The sequence below is a fragment of the Erpetoichthys calabaricus genome, chromosome 9 (genome assembly GCF_900747795.2).
Source record: "Erpetoichthys calabaricus chromosome 9, fErpCal1.3, whole genome shotgun sequence".
Taxonomy (NCBI): Eukaryota; Metazoa; Chordata; class Cladistia; order Polypteriformes; family Polypteridae; genus Erpetoichthys; species Erpetoichthys calabaricus.
Window position 1 is genome coordinate 123,247,919 of NC_041402.2, and position 17,777 is coordinate 123,265,695.

The following is a 17,777-nucleotide window of genomic DNA, read 5'->3' on the forward strand; positions in this document are numbered from 1 at the left end:
GCTCAGAGGGGGACACAACGGGGACTTATTATGGATTCCCAGAAAAGGGACTGCTGATCTAAACCCCATAAAGATAATTCCCTTTGATAAAGGTGGAGGTGTCCCAGGTCGGCAGGCGAGGAAAATATTTCAATGGGCATTTAACCCGAGTTTACCAACTTCTCCCCAGACAGTTCACTTGTGGACAAAAATAAGGTGCTGGCTAAGGCCAGATCAGAATAATGCCCGACAAGTGGTAGAGCAAGTAGCCTGTGCTATATTGCTCCACGCCCTCCCCGATGATCTTGACCAGCTGGCCTGGGGACAAACAATTTAAAATATAAATCTCTTTAATAGAGATACTGGAAGGCATAGGAGTGGAAAGCTACATGGGGGTGTCACTACCCGATCTGCGGTGCCTGCCGGATTTGCGGGCACATGTGCACAAAGACAATCCAAGCCACGCATCGTTTTTTTACTTTGCGACACGAATCCCCATGCAATTTGTCTCACGCACGTGCTCTCTGCCTAATAAAAATTGATTTCACAACGCTGCTCGATTTGTAATGTGCATTTCTAATGTTTTACGACACACGTCAGGTGTGAATTATACTTGTGAGTCATTTATTTGTTGCCATTTATCTTCGTCTATAAGTGGACTTCTTACTGGAAAAGATGCCAACTTTTGAATTTTATAACGTCTTGGAAGAATATTTGTCACCTGAAAAATTTTAACTCCAATCAAATGAAGAGGGAGCGAAATAAAATGCGACGTGTGTCTGTGAACTTTATAATGGATATGTATAGATTTTTGTAAGTACAGTATTGATGAAAAAGGCAATAAGGATTTTCATTTTTAGTTGCAATATGACCTTCATAATCTCATGGTTTAAATGTGAAAGTCGCAGCATTTTCCGTATTTGGGTTAATGAATATTTCATTTATTTCGTAACTCCCTATTAGCATTTGGTGGTGTGTTCCTTTTAACATTTGCTCACATTTTTTATCTTAAAGAGTGAATGGCATGCTAATAATTAAGCAAAACAATGTAGTCGAGGTGTCGAATTAGGAATAGAATTAGGAGTGCACGACTGACACTCGACTGGTGTAAAGTGTACCCTCCAAAGCCATCGGTATTTTTTTATTATGTTGATATCAGATTACATCAATACAATAGTTTTCCATAATAAAGTTAACAAAATATAATGACGAAGGCTAAATTACATACAAGAGTAGCAACAACTAAGTTATTACAAGAAAGCAAGATGCAGATAATAGCATTACAAACTGTTAAAGAAGCAGCTCAGAATCTTACACATTTTAATTGCTTTAGTGTGTTTTCTGTTTTTAAAAGCTATTTCTAGCATATAGAAAGATGTACAGAAAGATATTTCTACCATACAGAAAGATGTAATAGAGGGTCTAACATTCTGAACTTTACACTTATGAATAGGAAATTTACGAAGCAAGGAAACCAGTTACTGCATTTTCTAACATTTAGTCTTCAAAATTGTATACAGAAGAAGCACAATACTTAAACAGTGAGATATTGGCTTGTCATTCAAGACAGTAACAGAAATAAATCTTTATAAAACATTTTAGAATAGGAGCAGAAGTAAAAGAAATGTGAGGGGGGATTTGTCTTCATTTGTACAAAAATTACATTTTGGGGATATATTAATGTCATACTTATGAATTAATTTGTTAGTTTGGTACTATTTATTCATAATTTTGAAATGGATTTATTTAACCTTATAGAGTAGAAAAAATTCTATGGCACAAAACAGGCAATTTTAAAATTTATATCCAAAGCCATCAGAGAAGTGTGGTGTGCGTCTGATGTGGCACAGTGACAGGCTGGGCACCTAATGTTGTCACAGGTCATAAGCTTATAGAAGTACAAACACATAACTGAATATAATGAAGAATGCTTGCTCCTTAGAAATAACTTATTTCTTATTGCTGCAGTTAGAAAAACAATGCCACTTTATTGTATTTTTTTTCCTTGACCCTACAGGATGCCCGGTGGTAACCAGCCTTCCATGTGGCTAAACAGATGCCAGCAAACCCAAATTCTGAGATACAACTGGATGTTCTTTTCTTCTGCTTTTAAGACTCCTAATTCAGGATGATGTGCAGTTCATGTTAGATTTGCTATTTCTACAGGTAAGACTACTGAGGCTTTCAGTTTCAGAAGTAATTTGTGCACAATTCCTGCAAAGCCTCCTCATATTTATCACTTGATCTGTAATATTTTGCTGGTTTGAATACTGTACCGTATGTTTGCTCACTCTGTCCAGTAACTAACACAGGCTTTTTAATTTTAGACAGGAAAGCCTCAGAGTGTGAATCCTCACAAACGCAGAGACTGAGGCACAGCAGTACCAGCAGTCACTAAACAGGGATGCTGTTCCGTTTTGCAAAATAACATTTATTTTCTTAAGTTACTGTGCTTTGTTGTTGGATTTTGAAAGAGCTGAGATTTAATTTTAACTTAAAACAAAACTAAGGCAGGAGAGAAAAACAAACCTGTTTTCATGTGAGTAATGACACCTGAACACATCACATTAGAAGTTCAGATACACAGAGATTGTAACATAATGCCTACTGTATGTGTGATGTAAAAGGAAAAAAATGATGCTACATATAATGACAATTAAGTTGGGGGTTCTTTCCAAATCCAACAAAAACTACAGTAATTAAAAATAATATTATTAGTTAGACTTTACTCTAAGCAGAACTTTATCTATTGTGATGGTTTACTTTGGTGGCAATTGATCTACACGTGTACCAAGAAAGGAGGCAGAAGAAGAGTACACTTTATTAAAGTTTGAACTCAGTGAGTGAACATCATTTATGTTTTTAATAGTTACAGTGAGGTGGAAGAGTCCAGCCGTGTTATGGGGCAGCAATTAAACAAGAAGGATGGTGAGACGTGTGCCATGTTGAAGGAGTGGCTGGCCCTCCTGCCCGGCACTTCTAGAATCCTCCATCTAAACCTCTGCTCTGATTTGCTGTGCCTTTGCCAAGTGATCACGAGGTATTGGCCTACTTTGTTTTTTTTTCTTCTGAAAACTGTCTCAGTCTCATTACACTGGCTACCTGTCTCACACAGAAATGATTGCATGGTTCTATTAAATATAGTGGACCCTTGACTTATGAACTCAATTTGTTTGCGAGGGCTGGTTGTAACTCAAGTTGGTTGTAAGTCAAGACTATTTTTCCCATACGAAATAATGGAAATGCCCTTAATGTGTTCCAAACCACCCACAGCAACACTTAACTTTTTTCAATAGAAAAGGGTTGTATAATGTGCATAATTTACCAAAAACACCAATAATGTTTCTAATGTACTAACCAAAAAGTGCCTAGCCTACCAGAAACAACAATTTCATACTGTACTCACCATTTAAGTTGACATCTTTGGCTTGCAGGAAGGAAGGAGGAGGAGAATGAAATTGAAGGTGGTTATTGTTTGGAAGGAGTTTCCTTATACAAATCTTTTCTTTGTAAAATTGTCGAGATTGTGGATTTCGACATGCAGTACATATTAGCGAGATCGGTCACACGAACACCACTCTCATATTTCCACACAATTTCCTTCTTCGTTTTGATTGTGATCGCTTTCTTTACCTTCTTTACCTTCGCTTCCTTCCTTAGCAATTATTGAAATAAATTATATAAATCACTGCACTGACCAAAATTACGTCCACAAACACATGTATCTGGGCTCCGACTGACGCTTACAAACACTCTCGACCGCATTCGGGTCGTAACGCAAAATGTTGGTTGTGATTCAAAACAAAAATTTTGGTCGTAAAGCAAGTTGTTCGCATGTCAGGCCGGTCGTATATCAAGGGTCGACTGTACTAGCAAAATACTCCGTGCTTCGCAGCGGCGAAGTACTGCTTTAAAATTTTTATTAAGAAGAAAGGTAAACTTTTTAAACTGAGGGAAAATATACCAATAATTATTTGTTAAGGATCTCTTTGTATACCACGTTGTCAGTTCGGCCCTCCGGTTGTAATATGACCAAGTTGTGCGGTGAGCTTACTCTTGAGCATGCAACGTATAGTTGGCCATGTGAAAAGCAATCTTGCCTCAAATCAATGCCAACCTTTTGTAGGGTCTGTCCCTGAGACTTATTAAGTGTCATTGCGAAGCAGAGCCTTACTGGAAATTGGAGGCATTTGAATTGAAATGGGTTTCATCGATAACTTCGCATCCAGCTTTTGAGAGTTGAAACATTCATAAACATCAGTGTTCACTACTCAAATTGTCACCTGTGAATCTAAGATGTTTAAGAGGCATTGGCGGTTGTCCAAAGGTGTAAAATATTTGGCCATTTCGGTGCACCTGAAAGCGACAACCGAACAATTCAGCAGCAGCCATCAACTCACATGCAGAACCATAGGTGAAGGGCTTAAGCATTTCACTCTTATAGTGCTCCTGTGTAGTATAATTATCTCCTGTACCGTCATCAGTCCACACCTTGAACCTGTCCCAGTCATTCAATACATAAGACACAATGTTCCTCCGGATATCAAGAGTGAGCCTGATATGGCCGTGCAATATGTAACACGTAACAAAGAGAATGGAAAAGGCAGTCGCCATCTCCGGGCACGGAAACCACTCGGTAAGTGACAGTTCTTTGATCGATGATGATCACCTCGATAGACATGTTAATGGGGATATGGTTGCAACGATAAAGGAAATGGGTACCTGAACAATGTAAACTAAGTCTAAAATACCTATATAATAACTATAATTGTAATAAACAATTAGATAGATAGATAGATACTTTATTAATCCCAAGGGGAAATTAACATACTCCAGCAGCACCTTACTGATACAAAAAACAATATTAAATTAAAGATTGATAATAATGCAGGTAAAAACAGACAATAACTTTATATAATGTTAACGTTTACCCCCCCGGGTAGAATTGAAGGGTCGCATAGTTTGGGGGAGGAACAATCTTCTCAGTCTGTCAGTGGAGCAAGACAGTGACAGCAGTCTGTCGCTGAAGCTGCTCTTCTGTCTGGAGATGACACTGTTTAGTGGATGCAGTGGATTTTCCATAATTGATAGGAGCCTGCTGAGCACCTGTCGCTCTGCAACAGATGTCAAACTGTCCAGCTCCATGCCAACAATAGAGCCTGCCTTCCTCACCAGTTTGTCCAGGCGTGAGGCGTCTTTCTTCTTAATGCTGCCTCCCCAGCACACCACCGTGTAGAAGAGGGCGCTCGCCACAACCGTCTGATAGAACATCTGCAGCATCTTATTGCAGATGTTGAAGGACGCCAGACTTCTAAGGAAGTATAACCGGCTCTGCCCTTTCTTACACAGAGCATCAGTATTGGCAGTCCAGTCTATCATCCAGCTGCACTCCCAGGTATTTATAGGTCTGCACCATCTGCACACAGTCACCTCTGATGATCACGGGGTCCATGAGGGGTCTGGGTCTCCTAAAATCCACCACCAGCTCCTTGGTTTTGCTGGTGTTCAGGTGTAGGTGGTTTGAGTCGCACCATTTAACAAAGTCATTGATTAGGTCCTTATACTCCTCCTCCTGCCCACTCCTGATGCAGCCCACGATAGCAGTGTCATCAGCGAATTTTTGCACGTGGCAGGACTCCGAGTTGTATTGGAAGTCCAATGTATATAGGCTGAACAGGACCGGAGAAAGTACAGTCCCTTGTGGCGCTCCTGTGTTGCTGACCACAATGTCAGACGTGCAGTTCTCAAGATGCACATACTGAGGTCTGTCTTTAAGATAGTCCACGATGCATGCCACCAGGTATGAATCTACTCCCATCTGTGTCAGCTTGTCCCTAAGGAGCAGAGGTTGGATTGTGTTGAAGGCGCTAGAGAAGTCAAGAAACATAATTCTTACAGCACCACTGCCTCTGTCCAAGTGAGAGAGGGATCGATGTAGCATATAGATGATGGCATCCTCTGCTCCCACCACCTCCTGATATGCAAACTGCAGGGGGTCGAGGGCATGTTGAACCTGTGGCCTCAGGTGGTAAAGCAGCAGCCTCTCCATGGTCTTCATCACATGTGATGTCAGAGCAACAGGCCGGAAGTCATTCAGCTCACTAGGACGCGATACCTTTGGGACTCGGGTGATGCAAGATGTTTTCCAAAGCTTCGGGACTCTCCCCTGTTCCAGGCTCAGGTTGAAGATGCGCTGTAGAGGAACCCCCAGCTCCGATGCACAGACCTTCAGCAGTCGTGGCGATACTCCACCAGGACCCACTGCTTTGCTGGCATGAAGTCTCCTCAGCTCTCTGCTCACTTGCGCTGTTGTAATTATGGGTGGGGATGTCTCTCCTATGCTGGTATCAGCAGAAGGATGTGTGGGTGTAGTACTCCGAGGTGAGAGTGAGAGTGGGTTAGGATGGTCACACCTCTTAAAGAAGTTGTTCATTTGGTTTGCTCTCTTCACGTCTCTCTCGATGGTGGTACCCCGCTTCGAGCTGCAGCCAGTGATGATCTTCATCCCATCCCACACTTCCTTCATGCTGTTATTCTGCAACTTCTGCTCCAACTTTCTCCTGTACTGCTCCTTCGCCACCCTGAGCTGGACTCGGAGTTCCTTCTGCACGCACTTGAGCTCATGCTGATCACCGCCTTTAAAAGCCCTTTTCTTCTGGTTCAAAAGGCCCTTGATGTCACTTGTAATCCATGGCTTTTTGTTAGCATAGCAGCGTACAGTTCTTACTGGAACTACAATGTCCATACTGAAGTTGATGTAGTCAGTAGTGCAGTCAACAACTTCCTCAATGTTCTCACTATGTGATCCCTGCAGGATATCCCAGTCTGTAGTTCCAAAACATTCTCTCGGAGCCTTCTCTGCCTCCGGGGTCCACTTCCTGAATGATCGTGTGATTGTAGGTAGGACCCTCACTTATGGTTTGTAGTGAGGCTGAAGCAGAACCAGGTTATGATCTGCTTTCCCAAGCGCAGGCAGCGGGGTGGCGCTGTATGCGTCTTTAACGTTTGCATACAGTAAATCAGTAGTCTTATTTCCCCGGGTGTTACAGTCCACATACTGGGAGAAGGCAGGTAATGTTTTGTCCAGCGTCACATGGTTAAAATCTCCAGCGATTAGCACAAGTGCCTCAGGGTGCTGCGTTTGTAACTTAGCAACAGCAGAATGGATGATGTCACTCGCGGTCTCCACGTCCGCCCGAGGAGGGATGTACACGATGACAGTGACGTGTCCAAACTCTCTGGGCAAGTAATAGGGACGCAAACTTACAGCCAACAGTTCGATGTCCCTGCAGCAAGTGGAGACTTTGACGTTACCATGTCCAGAGTTACACCACCGTGTATTAACATAGAGAGCGAGTCCTCCTACCTTTGTGCTTCCCACAAGTACTTGCATCTCTGTCCACTCTAACTGTGCTAAACCCGTGTAGCTCCACATTATCATCTGGGATGGTGGTAGTTAACCACGTTTCGCAAAAGCAGAACAAAATGTATTCTCTGTAGGTTCTGACATTTTTCACCAGCGCAACCAGTTCGTCGATCTTATTTGAGATTGAGTTCATATTCCCCAGAATCACAGAAGGCACCGAAGGCTTAAAACGCCACTTTCTCGCAAGCCACTTCATTTTTAGCTTAGTGCCAGCTCTGCTGCCACGATACCACCTTCTTATTTCGTCGGTTAAATAGGGAACCACACCAATACTGGCATTTGTTCTCAGCACTCGAAGTTGAGTACTTGAATAGACGAGTCTCGGCGTGTAAAAATCCATGCCCACGTTGTAAAAGTGTGTCCAGGGAACGAATCCACATAAAATAAAGTGATAGGAGTGATCAATAAATAAAAATAGAAAAATAAAAGTAGAACAGTACACATACACATACAGTCATACACGGATCTGCTGAAAAAGGCAATAAAACAGCAGAGAAGCCGTGGATTAAATAAAAAGGCTGCAGTTATCAGCAGGGAGACGTGAATACCGTGGCGAAGCAAAGAAGGGAATGAAGAGACCGGAGAGACGGACGGCCTTATATATGCAAGCAGCCAACTACGTGGGAGGAGTGGGGATGGGGGACCCAATGCCACCTCAAACAGCAACCGAGCTGCAGGCTATGGATGTATATATGTACGTAAGTAGGATTCAGTTAGCGTTGGGAACCCGCGTACCAATTTTGAAGATGGGCCCATAAGTAACAAAGACCGTTGGAAAGTTCAATATGGCAGCCGACAGTGGCATCATACCACCGAAATAAGTACGTACATCAGTTTCAGTTAGCACAGGGAAGCCGCCTACCAAATTTCGTGAAGATGGGGCCATAAATAAGAAAGTTTAACATGGCGGACGTTGTCGACCGTTATGACCATTACGCATAGAATTTTGAAATGAAACCTGCTTAACTTTTGTAAGTAAGCTGTAAGGAATGAGCCTGCCAAATTTCAGCCTTCTACCTACACGGGAAGTTGGAGAATTAGTGATGAGTGAGTGAGTGAGTCAGTCAGTCAGTGAGTCAGTGAGGGCTTTGCCTTTTATTAATTAGTATAGATATACACACATACAGACACATATTTACAAATCTACATATATATACATATCTACATACTGTATATATATACACACATATATATACATATCTACATATATATATAGACATACATACATAGATATAGATATATAGATACTGTATATCGATATATATATCTCTATAGAGATATAGATATATATAGATATATCTATATCTCTCTCTCTCTCTCTCTCTCTCTCTCTCTCTCTCTCTCTCTCTCTCTCTCTCTCTCTATATATATATATATATATATATATATATATATATATATATATATATATATATATATATATATATAAAATTTAATCTAGATCTAAATCCCCGCGAAGTACTGCTTTTAAATTTTTATTAAGAAGAAAAGAAAACCTTTTTAAATTGAGGGAAAATATACCAATAACAATTTGTTAAGGATCTGTTTTTTTGTGAAGCAGGCTTAACACAGCTTTTCCGCTGTTTTATAAATGAACGCCATATAAGGTCTTCCTTTTTCCTTGCTTCGCCAAGGAAGGAGCCTTTTTATTTAATCCATGGGTTCTTAGCTTTTTTTTTCTTTTTTTACGATTGTTATAGTTCTGTTTGTATACCACGTTGTCAGTTCAGCACTCCGGTTGTAATATGACCAAGCCGTGCAAGCTTACTGTTAAGAATGCAACGTATAGTTGTACAGGAGAAAAGCAATCTTGCCTCAAATCAATGGCAACCTTTTGTAGGTATATGAAGTTAATTTAAACTTTAGGTTCACACGGTGCTTTCTTTCCGAAGTACCTGCACTCATGAATATGTCTGTATGCGTCAGTCGCTCAAATCCCCGCGCTTCGCACCGGCGAAGTTCTGCTTTTAAATTTTTATTAAGAAGAAAAGAAAACCTTTTTAAATTGAGGGAAAATATACCAATAACAATTTGTTAAGGATCTGTTTTTTTGTGAAGCTGCCTTCACACGAGTGATCACTTCGAGCTGACTAACCATAAGCGTTACCTGGTAGGTAACCACCCATACAATCAGATTGGGAATCAGACTACGAATGCCGTGAATGTAATTACCCCGATCTACATGCTGTCAAATAAACGAACCACATGCCGTGGCGCAATTTTAGGGGCTTCGCCTCTAGCGCTGATGTCCGAGGTTCGATTCCCATAAGGGAGTGCAGTGAGTGGGTGGTTACCTACCAGGTAACGCTTATGGTTGGCCAGCAAGTCAGCTAACATCAGCCACGGTGCCTTCAGTTGTGAGAAGCAGATCATAGAATGGTTGAAAATAGTTTACTGTCAAATAATGCAAAGAGTACGCGACACGTGTTTCGCCCTAATTCTTGGCTCATCAGGCGTACACACTCACCTGCACTCATGAATATGTCTGTATGCGTCAGTCGCTCAAATCCCTGCGCTTCGCACCGGCGAAGTACTGCTTTTAAATTTTTATTAAGAAGAAAAGAAAACCTTTTTAAATTGAGGGAAAATATACCAATAACAATTTGTTAAGGATCTGTTTTTTTGTGAAGCTGCCTTCACACACCCTCTCCGCTGTTTTATAAACGAACGCCATATAAGGTCTTCCTTTTTCCTTGCTTCGCCAACGGAAGCAGCCTTTTTATTTAATCTACGGGTTGTCCGCTGTTTTTTTGTTCGTTTATTACGATTGTTATAGTTCTGTTTGTGTACCACGTTGTCAGTTCAGCACTCCGGTTGTAATATAACCAAGCCGTGCAAGCACACTCTTGAGAATGGAACGTATAGTTGTACAGGAGAAAAGCAATCATGCCTCAAATCAATGGCAACCTTTTGTAGGTCTATGAACTTAATTTAAACTTTAGGTTTACACGGTGCTTTGTTTCCAACGTGCTGCGTTCTACGTGCTGTTAGCTAAGACCCGGCACTTAAAAGTTTCTCGCTACAGCAATTTTTAATCCGTTACAAAGTCATCGAAAGTCTCGTTTATACCTAGTGTCTTCTCATTAAACTTGTATCTCGCGAATATGGTATTGCAAACGGCAGCGGGAGCGTTTCTCATTAAACTTGTATCTCATGAATATGGTATTGCAAACGGCAGCGGTAGCGTTTCTATATACTTAATTTAAACTTACGTTTTACACCGTGCTTTGTTTCCGCAGTATCGAAGTGATCACTCGTGCTGCATTCAGTCAGTTCACGTAAGCTGCATTCTTGTGCCTTCTCAATTGTGTAATGAATGTTTTCTTCATCGCTCTTTGGGGCTCTTCCTTGTTTTCAGTTCACGTGATTACGTAGGAGGCGTGATGACGTGATACGTGACTCCGCCTCCTCCATTAGAGTATATGGACAAAAAAGAGGTTCCAGTTATGACCATTACGCGTAGAATTTCGAAATGAAACCTGCCTAACTTTTGTAAGTAAGCTGTAAGGAATGAGCCTGCCAAATTTCAGCCTTCCACCTACATGGGAAGTTGGAGAATTAGTGATGAGTGAGTGAGTGAGTCAGTGAGGGCTTTGCCTTTTATTAGTATAGATAACATGGCAGACGTTGTCGTCCGTTATGCGTAGAATTTCAAAATGAAACCTGCTTAACTTTTGTAAGTAAGCTTTAAGGAATGAGCCTGCCAAATTTCAGCCTTCTACCTACACAGGAAGTTGGAGAATTAGTGATGAGTGAGTCAGAGAGGGCTTTGCCTTTTATTAGTATAGACTAGCAAAATACCCGCGCTTCGCAGCGGAGAAGTAGTGTGTTAAAGAGGTTATGTAAACATATATATACATAAACATATATACATATATACATATATACATATACACATATCCACATATATACATTTATATATACATATACACATCCACATATATCAACATATATACATACACACACATACACACACACATACATACACACATACACACATACACACACACACACATATATATATATATATATATATATACACACACATACAGACACATATATATACATATTTACATATCTACATATATATACACATATATACATATCTACATACATACACATATATATCTATATATATATATACTAGCAAAATACCCGCACTTCGCAGCGGAGAAGTAGTGTGTTAAAGAGGTTATGAAAAAGAAAAGGAAACATTTTAAAAATAACGTAACATGATTGTCAATGTAATTGTGTTGTCATTGTTATGAGTGTTGCTGTCTTATATATATATAATATACATACACACACACACATAAACATATATATACATATACATATATACATATATATACATATCTACATATACACATATCTACATATATATACATATACACATCCACATATCAACATATATATACACACATAAACACACACATATACATATACACATACATACATACACACATACATACATACATACACACACACATATATATATATATATATATATATATATACACAGACACATATATATACATAAATATTTACATATCTACATATATACACATCTACATATATATACACATATATATATACATATCTACATATATATATATATATATATCTAGACATACATACATACATAGATTGACACATATATATATACATATCTACATATATATATATGTAATTGTGTTGTCATTGTTATGAGTGTTGCTGTCATATATATATATATATATATATATATATATATATATATATATATATATATATATATATAGCAAAATACCCGCGCTTCTCAGCAGAGAAGTAGTGTGTTAAACAGGTTATGTAAACATATATATATACATATACATATATACATATATATATACATATCTACATATACAGATATCTACATATAGCAAAATACCCACGCTTCGCAGCGGAGAAGTAGTGTGTTAAAGAGGTTATGTAACCATATATATACATAAACATATATACATATATACACATATCTACATATACACATATCTACATATACATATATATACATATACACATCCACATATACATATATATATATACATATACAAATTTACATATCTACATATATATATATATATATAGATATAAATATAGACATACATATATACATACATACATTCACATATATATATATATATATATATATATACTGTATAGATACATATCTACTTATTGGCTCCTGTATTTAGGATATAGCGGGTTGGATAATGGATGGATGGACATCTGTATGCATAGCCCTATTTGCCCGTTTTCATTTTTTTTCTTTCTTCAGTAATATTTCAGTAAACCCGGAGCTTGTCAGTTCAAATCCTGGTACTGACACCACTGTGTGACCCTGAGGAAGTCACTTCAGGTGCCTGTGCTGCAAAAAACAAAAGTAATGTAAGAAATTGTACCTCAGATGTTGCAAGTTGCTGGAATAAAGGCATAAGTAAAATAGATAAATATGTATTATACACATAGGAACTATTCATTTATTTTCAGTTAAGTCATCTGCAGCAAACTTTTATAAATGAGGGTTTCTCATTTTTAGATAGTGCAAACTGTTTCTTCTTCATTGACGTTTTCTCTTGGAGAGGTTTTTTCATTTCATTGAAAATGAAAGCAGCAGCTGCCAAAATATGTAGCTTTCTTATTAATTTTTCAACATTGTGTAAAAGAAATTTATAAAGTAACATAAAAGATTTAAATACTGGTTATCCTTTTACACTAAAATATTACTAAAGAGATACAAAAAAAGTAAAATGGATATGTTCTTTTTCTTTAAAGAGATTAAATATTACTGAAGAAAGAAAAAAAAAATAAAACAGCCAAATGGGGCCATGCATATGAACTTAAAAGGTTTAAATAAAACAGAAATATATATTTTATTTTTACTTGCTTAACTTGTGGAGGGTGTATCCTGTAGCAAAGCCCTAACTTTTTTCGTGAAAGCCCGTTTCAGTCAATAAGTCTTAAAAAAAAGGTGTAAAGATATTGACAATAAGCTAAGCAAACCCAGGAAGACATGGAATCGTTTAAATCAAGTATCATTACATCTTCCTTTCTTAAAGAGAAGTAAGGCAGTACTTACAAGCTTACATATTTATATATAGACATACATACATATATATATATATCTATATCCGAAGCCGTGCAAGCACACTCTTGACAATGCAACGTATAGTTGTACAGAAGAAAAGCAATCTTGCCTCAAATGAATGGCAACCTTTTGTAGGTCTATGAACTTAATTTAAACTTTAGGTTTACACGGTGCTTTCTTTCTGAAGTACCTGCACTCATGAATATGTCTGTATGTGTCAGTTGCTCAAATCCACGCGCTTCGCACCGACGAAGTACCGCTTTTAAATTTTTATTAAGAAGAAAAGAAAACCTTTTTAAATTGAGGGAAAATATACTAATAACAGTTTGTTAAGGATCTGTTTTTTTGTGAAGCTGCCTTCACTCAAGTGATCACTTTGAGCTGACTTGCTGGCCAACTATAAGCGTTACCTGGTAGGTAACCACCCATACAATCAGATTGTGAATCAGACTACGAATGCCGTGAATGTAATTACCCCGATCTACATGTTGTCAAATAAACGAACCACACGCCGTGGCGCAATTTTAGGGGCTTCGCCTGTAGCGCTGACGTCCAAGGTTCGATTCCCGTAAGGGAGTGAAGTGAGTGGCTGGTTACCTACCAGGTAACGCTTATGGTTGGCCAGCAAGTGAGGTAACATCAGCCACGGTGCCTTCAGTTGTGAGAAGCAGATCATAGAATGGTTGAAAATTGTTTACTGTCAAATAATGCAAAGAGTACGTGACACGTCTTTCCCCCTTATTCTTGGCTCATCAGGCATACACACTCACTGCATTCGCTTACGGTAATCGAACCTCGGACGTCAGCGCTAGAGGGGCTTCGCAGCGGTGAAGTATTGCTTTTAAATTTTAATTAAGAAGAAAAGAAAACCTTTTAAATTAAGTCTTAAAAAGAGGTGTAAAGATATTGACAATAAGCTACGCAAACCCACCAAGAAATGCAATCGTTTAAATCAAGGCGCGAGTCGAAAAACACCATCCCATAATATTAGTTAACGATTAACACATTTCTATATGTATTGTAAGCATACAATACAACTGATAATATGTTACGCTTATTTATCTGGTGTACCGACATTTTTGCGTGTTTAACGTCTGAAATCTAACGTGGTTTGTGCCCTTCAGAATGAAAACAGTTTGCATTTACCTTTTTAATAAAAGGCGAGCTTTTAAGCCTGAGAAATCACCCTGTAAATGCACACGTTTAATCGCACATGTGTTAATATGTATGCTTACACAGTATTAAAAGACACTCAAAAATTAACGTCATTTACCTTCGTTCCCGCGTTTGACTCGTGCTGTAAATCTCTTCCTTGTTTTTAGTTCACGTGATTACGTAGGAGGCGTGATGACGCGATACGTGACTCCGCCTCCTCCATTAGAGTGTATGGACAAAAAACAGGTTCCAGTTATGACCATTACGCGTAGAATTTCGAAATGAAACCTGCCTAACTTTTGTAAGTAAGCTGTAAGGAATGAGCCTGCCAAATTTCAGCCTTCCACCTACACGGGAAGTTCGAGAATTAGTGATGAGTGAGTGAGTGAGTCAGTCAGTCAGTCAGTGAGGGCTTTGCCTTTTATTAATATGTATAGATATATATATATCTCTATCTATCTATCTATCTATCTATCTCTATATATATATATATATATATATATATATATATCTATCTATCTATCTCTATCTATCTATATATATATCTCTGTCTATCTATCTATCTATCTATATATCTATCTATATATATATACATCCCCGTGCTTTGCAGCGGCGAAGTACTGCTTTTAAATTTTTATTAAGAAGAAAACCTTTTTAAATTGAGTGAAAATATACTAATAACAATTTGTTAAGGATCTGTTTTTTGTGAAACTGACTTCACACAGCCTCTCCGCTGTTTTATAAATGAACGTCATATAAGGTCTTCCTTTTTCGTTGCTTTGCCAACGGAAGCAGCCTTTTTATTTAATCCTGTTTTAACGATTGTTCTGTTTGTATATCACGTTGTCAGTTCAGCACTCCGGTTGGAATATGACCAAGCTGTGCAAGCACACTCTTGAAAATGCAATGTATAGTTGTACAGGAGAAAAGCAATCTTGCCTCAAATCAATGGCAATCTTTTGTAGGTCTATGAACTTAATTTAAACTTTAGGTTTACACGTTGCTTTGTTTCCGAAGTACCTGCACTCATGAATATGTCTGTATGCGTCAGTCGCTCAAATCCCCGCGGTTCGCACCGGCGAAGTTCTGCTTTTAAATTTTTATTAAGAAGAAAAGAAAACCTTTTAAAATTGAGGGAAAATATACCAATAACAGTTTGTTAAGGATCTGTTTTTTTTGTGAAGCTGCCTTCACTCGAGTGATCACTTTGAGCTTTAAGCCTGAGAAATCACCCCGTAAATGCACACGTTTAATTGCACATCTGTTAATATGTATGCTTACAAAGTATTAAAAGACACTCAACAATTAATGTCATTTACCTTCGTTCCCGCGTTTGACTCGTGCTGTAAATCTCTTCCTTGTTTTCACTTCACGTGATTACGTAGGAGGCGTAATACGTGATGACGCGATACGTGACTCCGCCTCCTCCATTAGAGTATATGGACAAAAAACAGGTTCCAGTTATGACCATTACGCGTAGAAATTTCGAAATGAAACCTGCCTAACTTTTGTAAGTAAGCTGTAAGGAATGAGCCTGCCAAATTTCAGCCTTCTACCTACACGGGAAGTTGGAGAATTAGTGATGAGTGAGTGAGTGAGTGAGTCAGTCAGTCAGTCAGTGAGTCAGTGAGGGCTTTGCCTTTTATTAGTATCGATATAGAAGGCTTTGAGTATTTTAGACCCTGCCTTTATTTTGGAGTGTCTGCTCCCAACATTTCTTTTCTGAAACGTTGCTTTGCTTTTTATTCCAAGATCAACCATAAAAACTTTCAGCTTTCTCTACTCATGCAACAAAATCTGGAATGCTGTGCCAACAGAGAAGTGCCAGGCTACAAATATCAAGCATTTCAAAAATCTTCAACAGGCCCACTTTTCTAATTTGGCTTTTTCTTAATTACTTGCATTGGTTGTCATAGATTAGAAATGGTACTTGTGTACAGTTTGTAAGCTCTGCACTGGGCACTAACTTCTGCTGTTTTTCTCTGTTGTCTTTTTCCAGTTTATTGCAATGGTGCCCCCTACATTTCCACCGTCTGTTACATCAACTCCAAATGCCTGTGATGCTGGAGAGAAGAAAAATTCACAAGATGTCCTGAAATGGAATTGTGATTGGAGAGAGACGGCCACAATTATATATGCTGGGATGTGCAGAGGGGGCTCTGCGGGCTTTGGTTTGGGACCACCAGAGGTTTATTATCTCCAGCATCCTTGAAGGCTGCATGTTTGTGTTTGTCCCCAGCCATTTGACCATTCACTGTATTTATTACAAAGGACAAGGACCCATCCATTTGCTTCTTATTTACTTTTATAATACCTTCAATTTTCTATGTAACTGTATATTTTTGTAGAGCAACTTGAGCTACACCTGAAAGCAAAGGTGATATAGAAATATTACTGAACAAATGTTAAGGGTCAGATCAGGAAAAATGCCAGTTTAAATACAACAATTTTTTATGGAATATTGCTGGATAATAATTCTTTGACTCTGATTAGCATCTTGTTCATAAAACTAAAATAGCATTCTTAAATTTTTTGACAAATTTAATGATTCACATTTACTCTGTTCAAAACCTTGGCTAACATTTTTTTTTTTTTTAAATCTGTAAATATGTTTGTGTTCCCTTTCCCTAATAGTTTTTAAAACCTCCCCATTGTTGGCCACTTTCATTGTATTTGTGTTCTAGTTAAATGCATTTACCATTTATACATCTTTATTATTGCTGAATTTTCTACTCATATTATATATATATATATATATATATATATATATATATATAATATTTTGTCACACACAAGTGCATGGGGAGCAGCTTAAAGACCCGACGTGCGTCGCGACAAGTCGTGCCAGGGGACAATGGCGGGGTTCTAACCTCTCTCTCTCTCTCTCTTCCATAGGAAAGACGAAGCGCCGTGCCAAAATCCTACCCGAACAAACAAAAGAACAACACTTGCGGGTTCCTTTCTCTCCTCTGGTCCCATACTGATGATGTCCATTACCCATCCACCACCAAACCTTCCCAGCATTCTAATTTCCGGTCCGCCTCTTTAAATTGTCCGTCCACCCATCCCTTTTTGTCTTATGATTTCTTGGAAAGAATTTTGACCTTG

At 38.6% G+C, this 17,777-nt stretch overlaps 1 long non-coding RNA gene across 1 annotated transcript; it reads left to right on the plus strand.

The window, feature by feature from the left end:
* The first annotated feature begins 607 nt into the window (after window positions 1-607).
* Window positions 608-16,913, plus strand: LOC127529068 (uncharacterized). The gene is made up of 4 exons (XR_007935734.1): window positions 608-792; window positions 1,997-2,145; window positions 2,849-3,019; window positions 16,669-16,913. It is a non-coding gene; the product is annotated as an uncharacterized LOC127529068 (long non-coding RNA).
* Window positions 16,914-17,777: the final 864 nt, after the last annotated feature.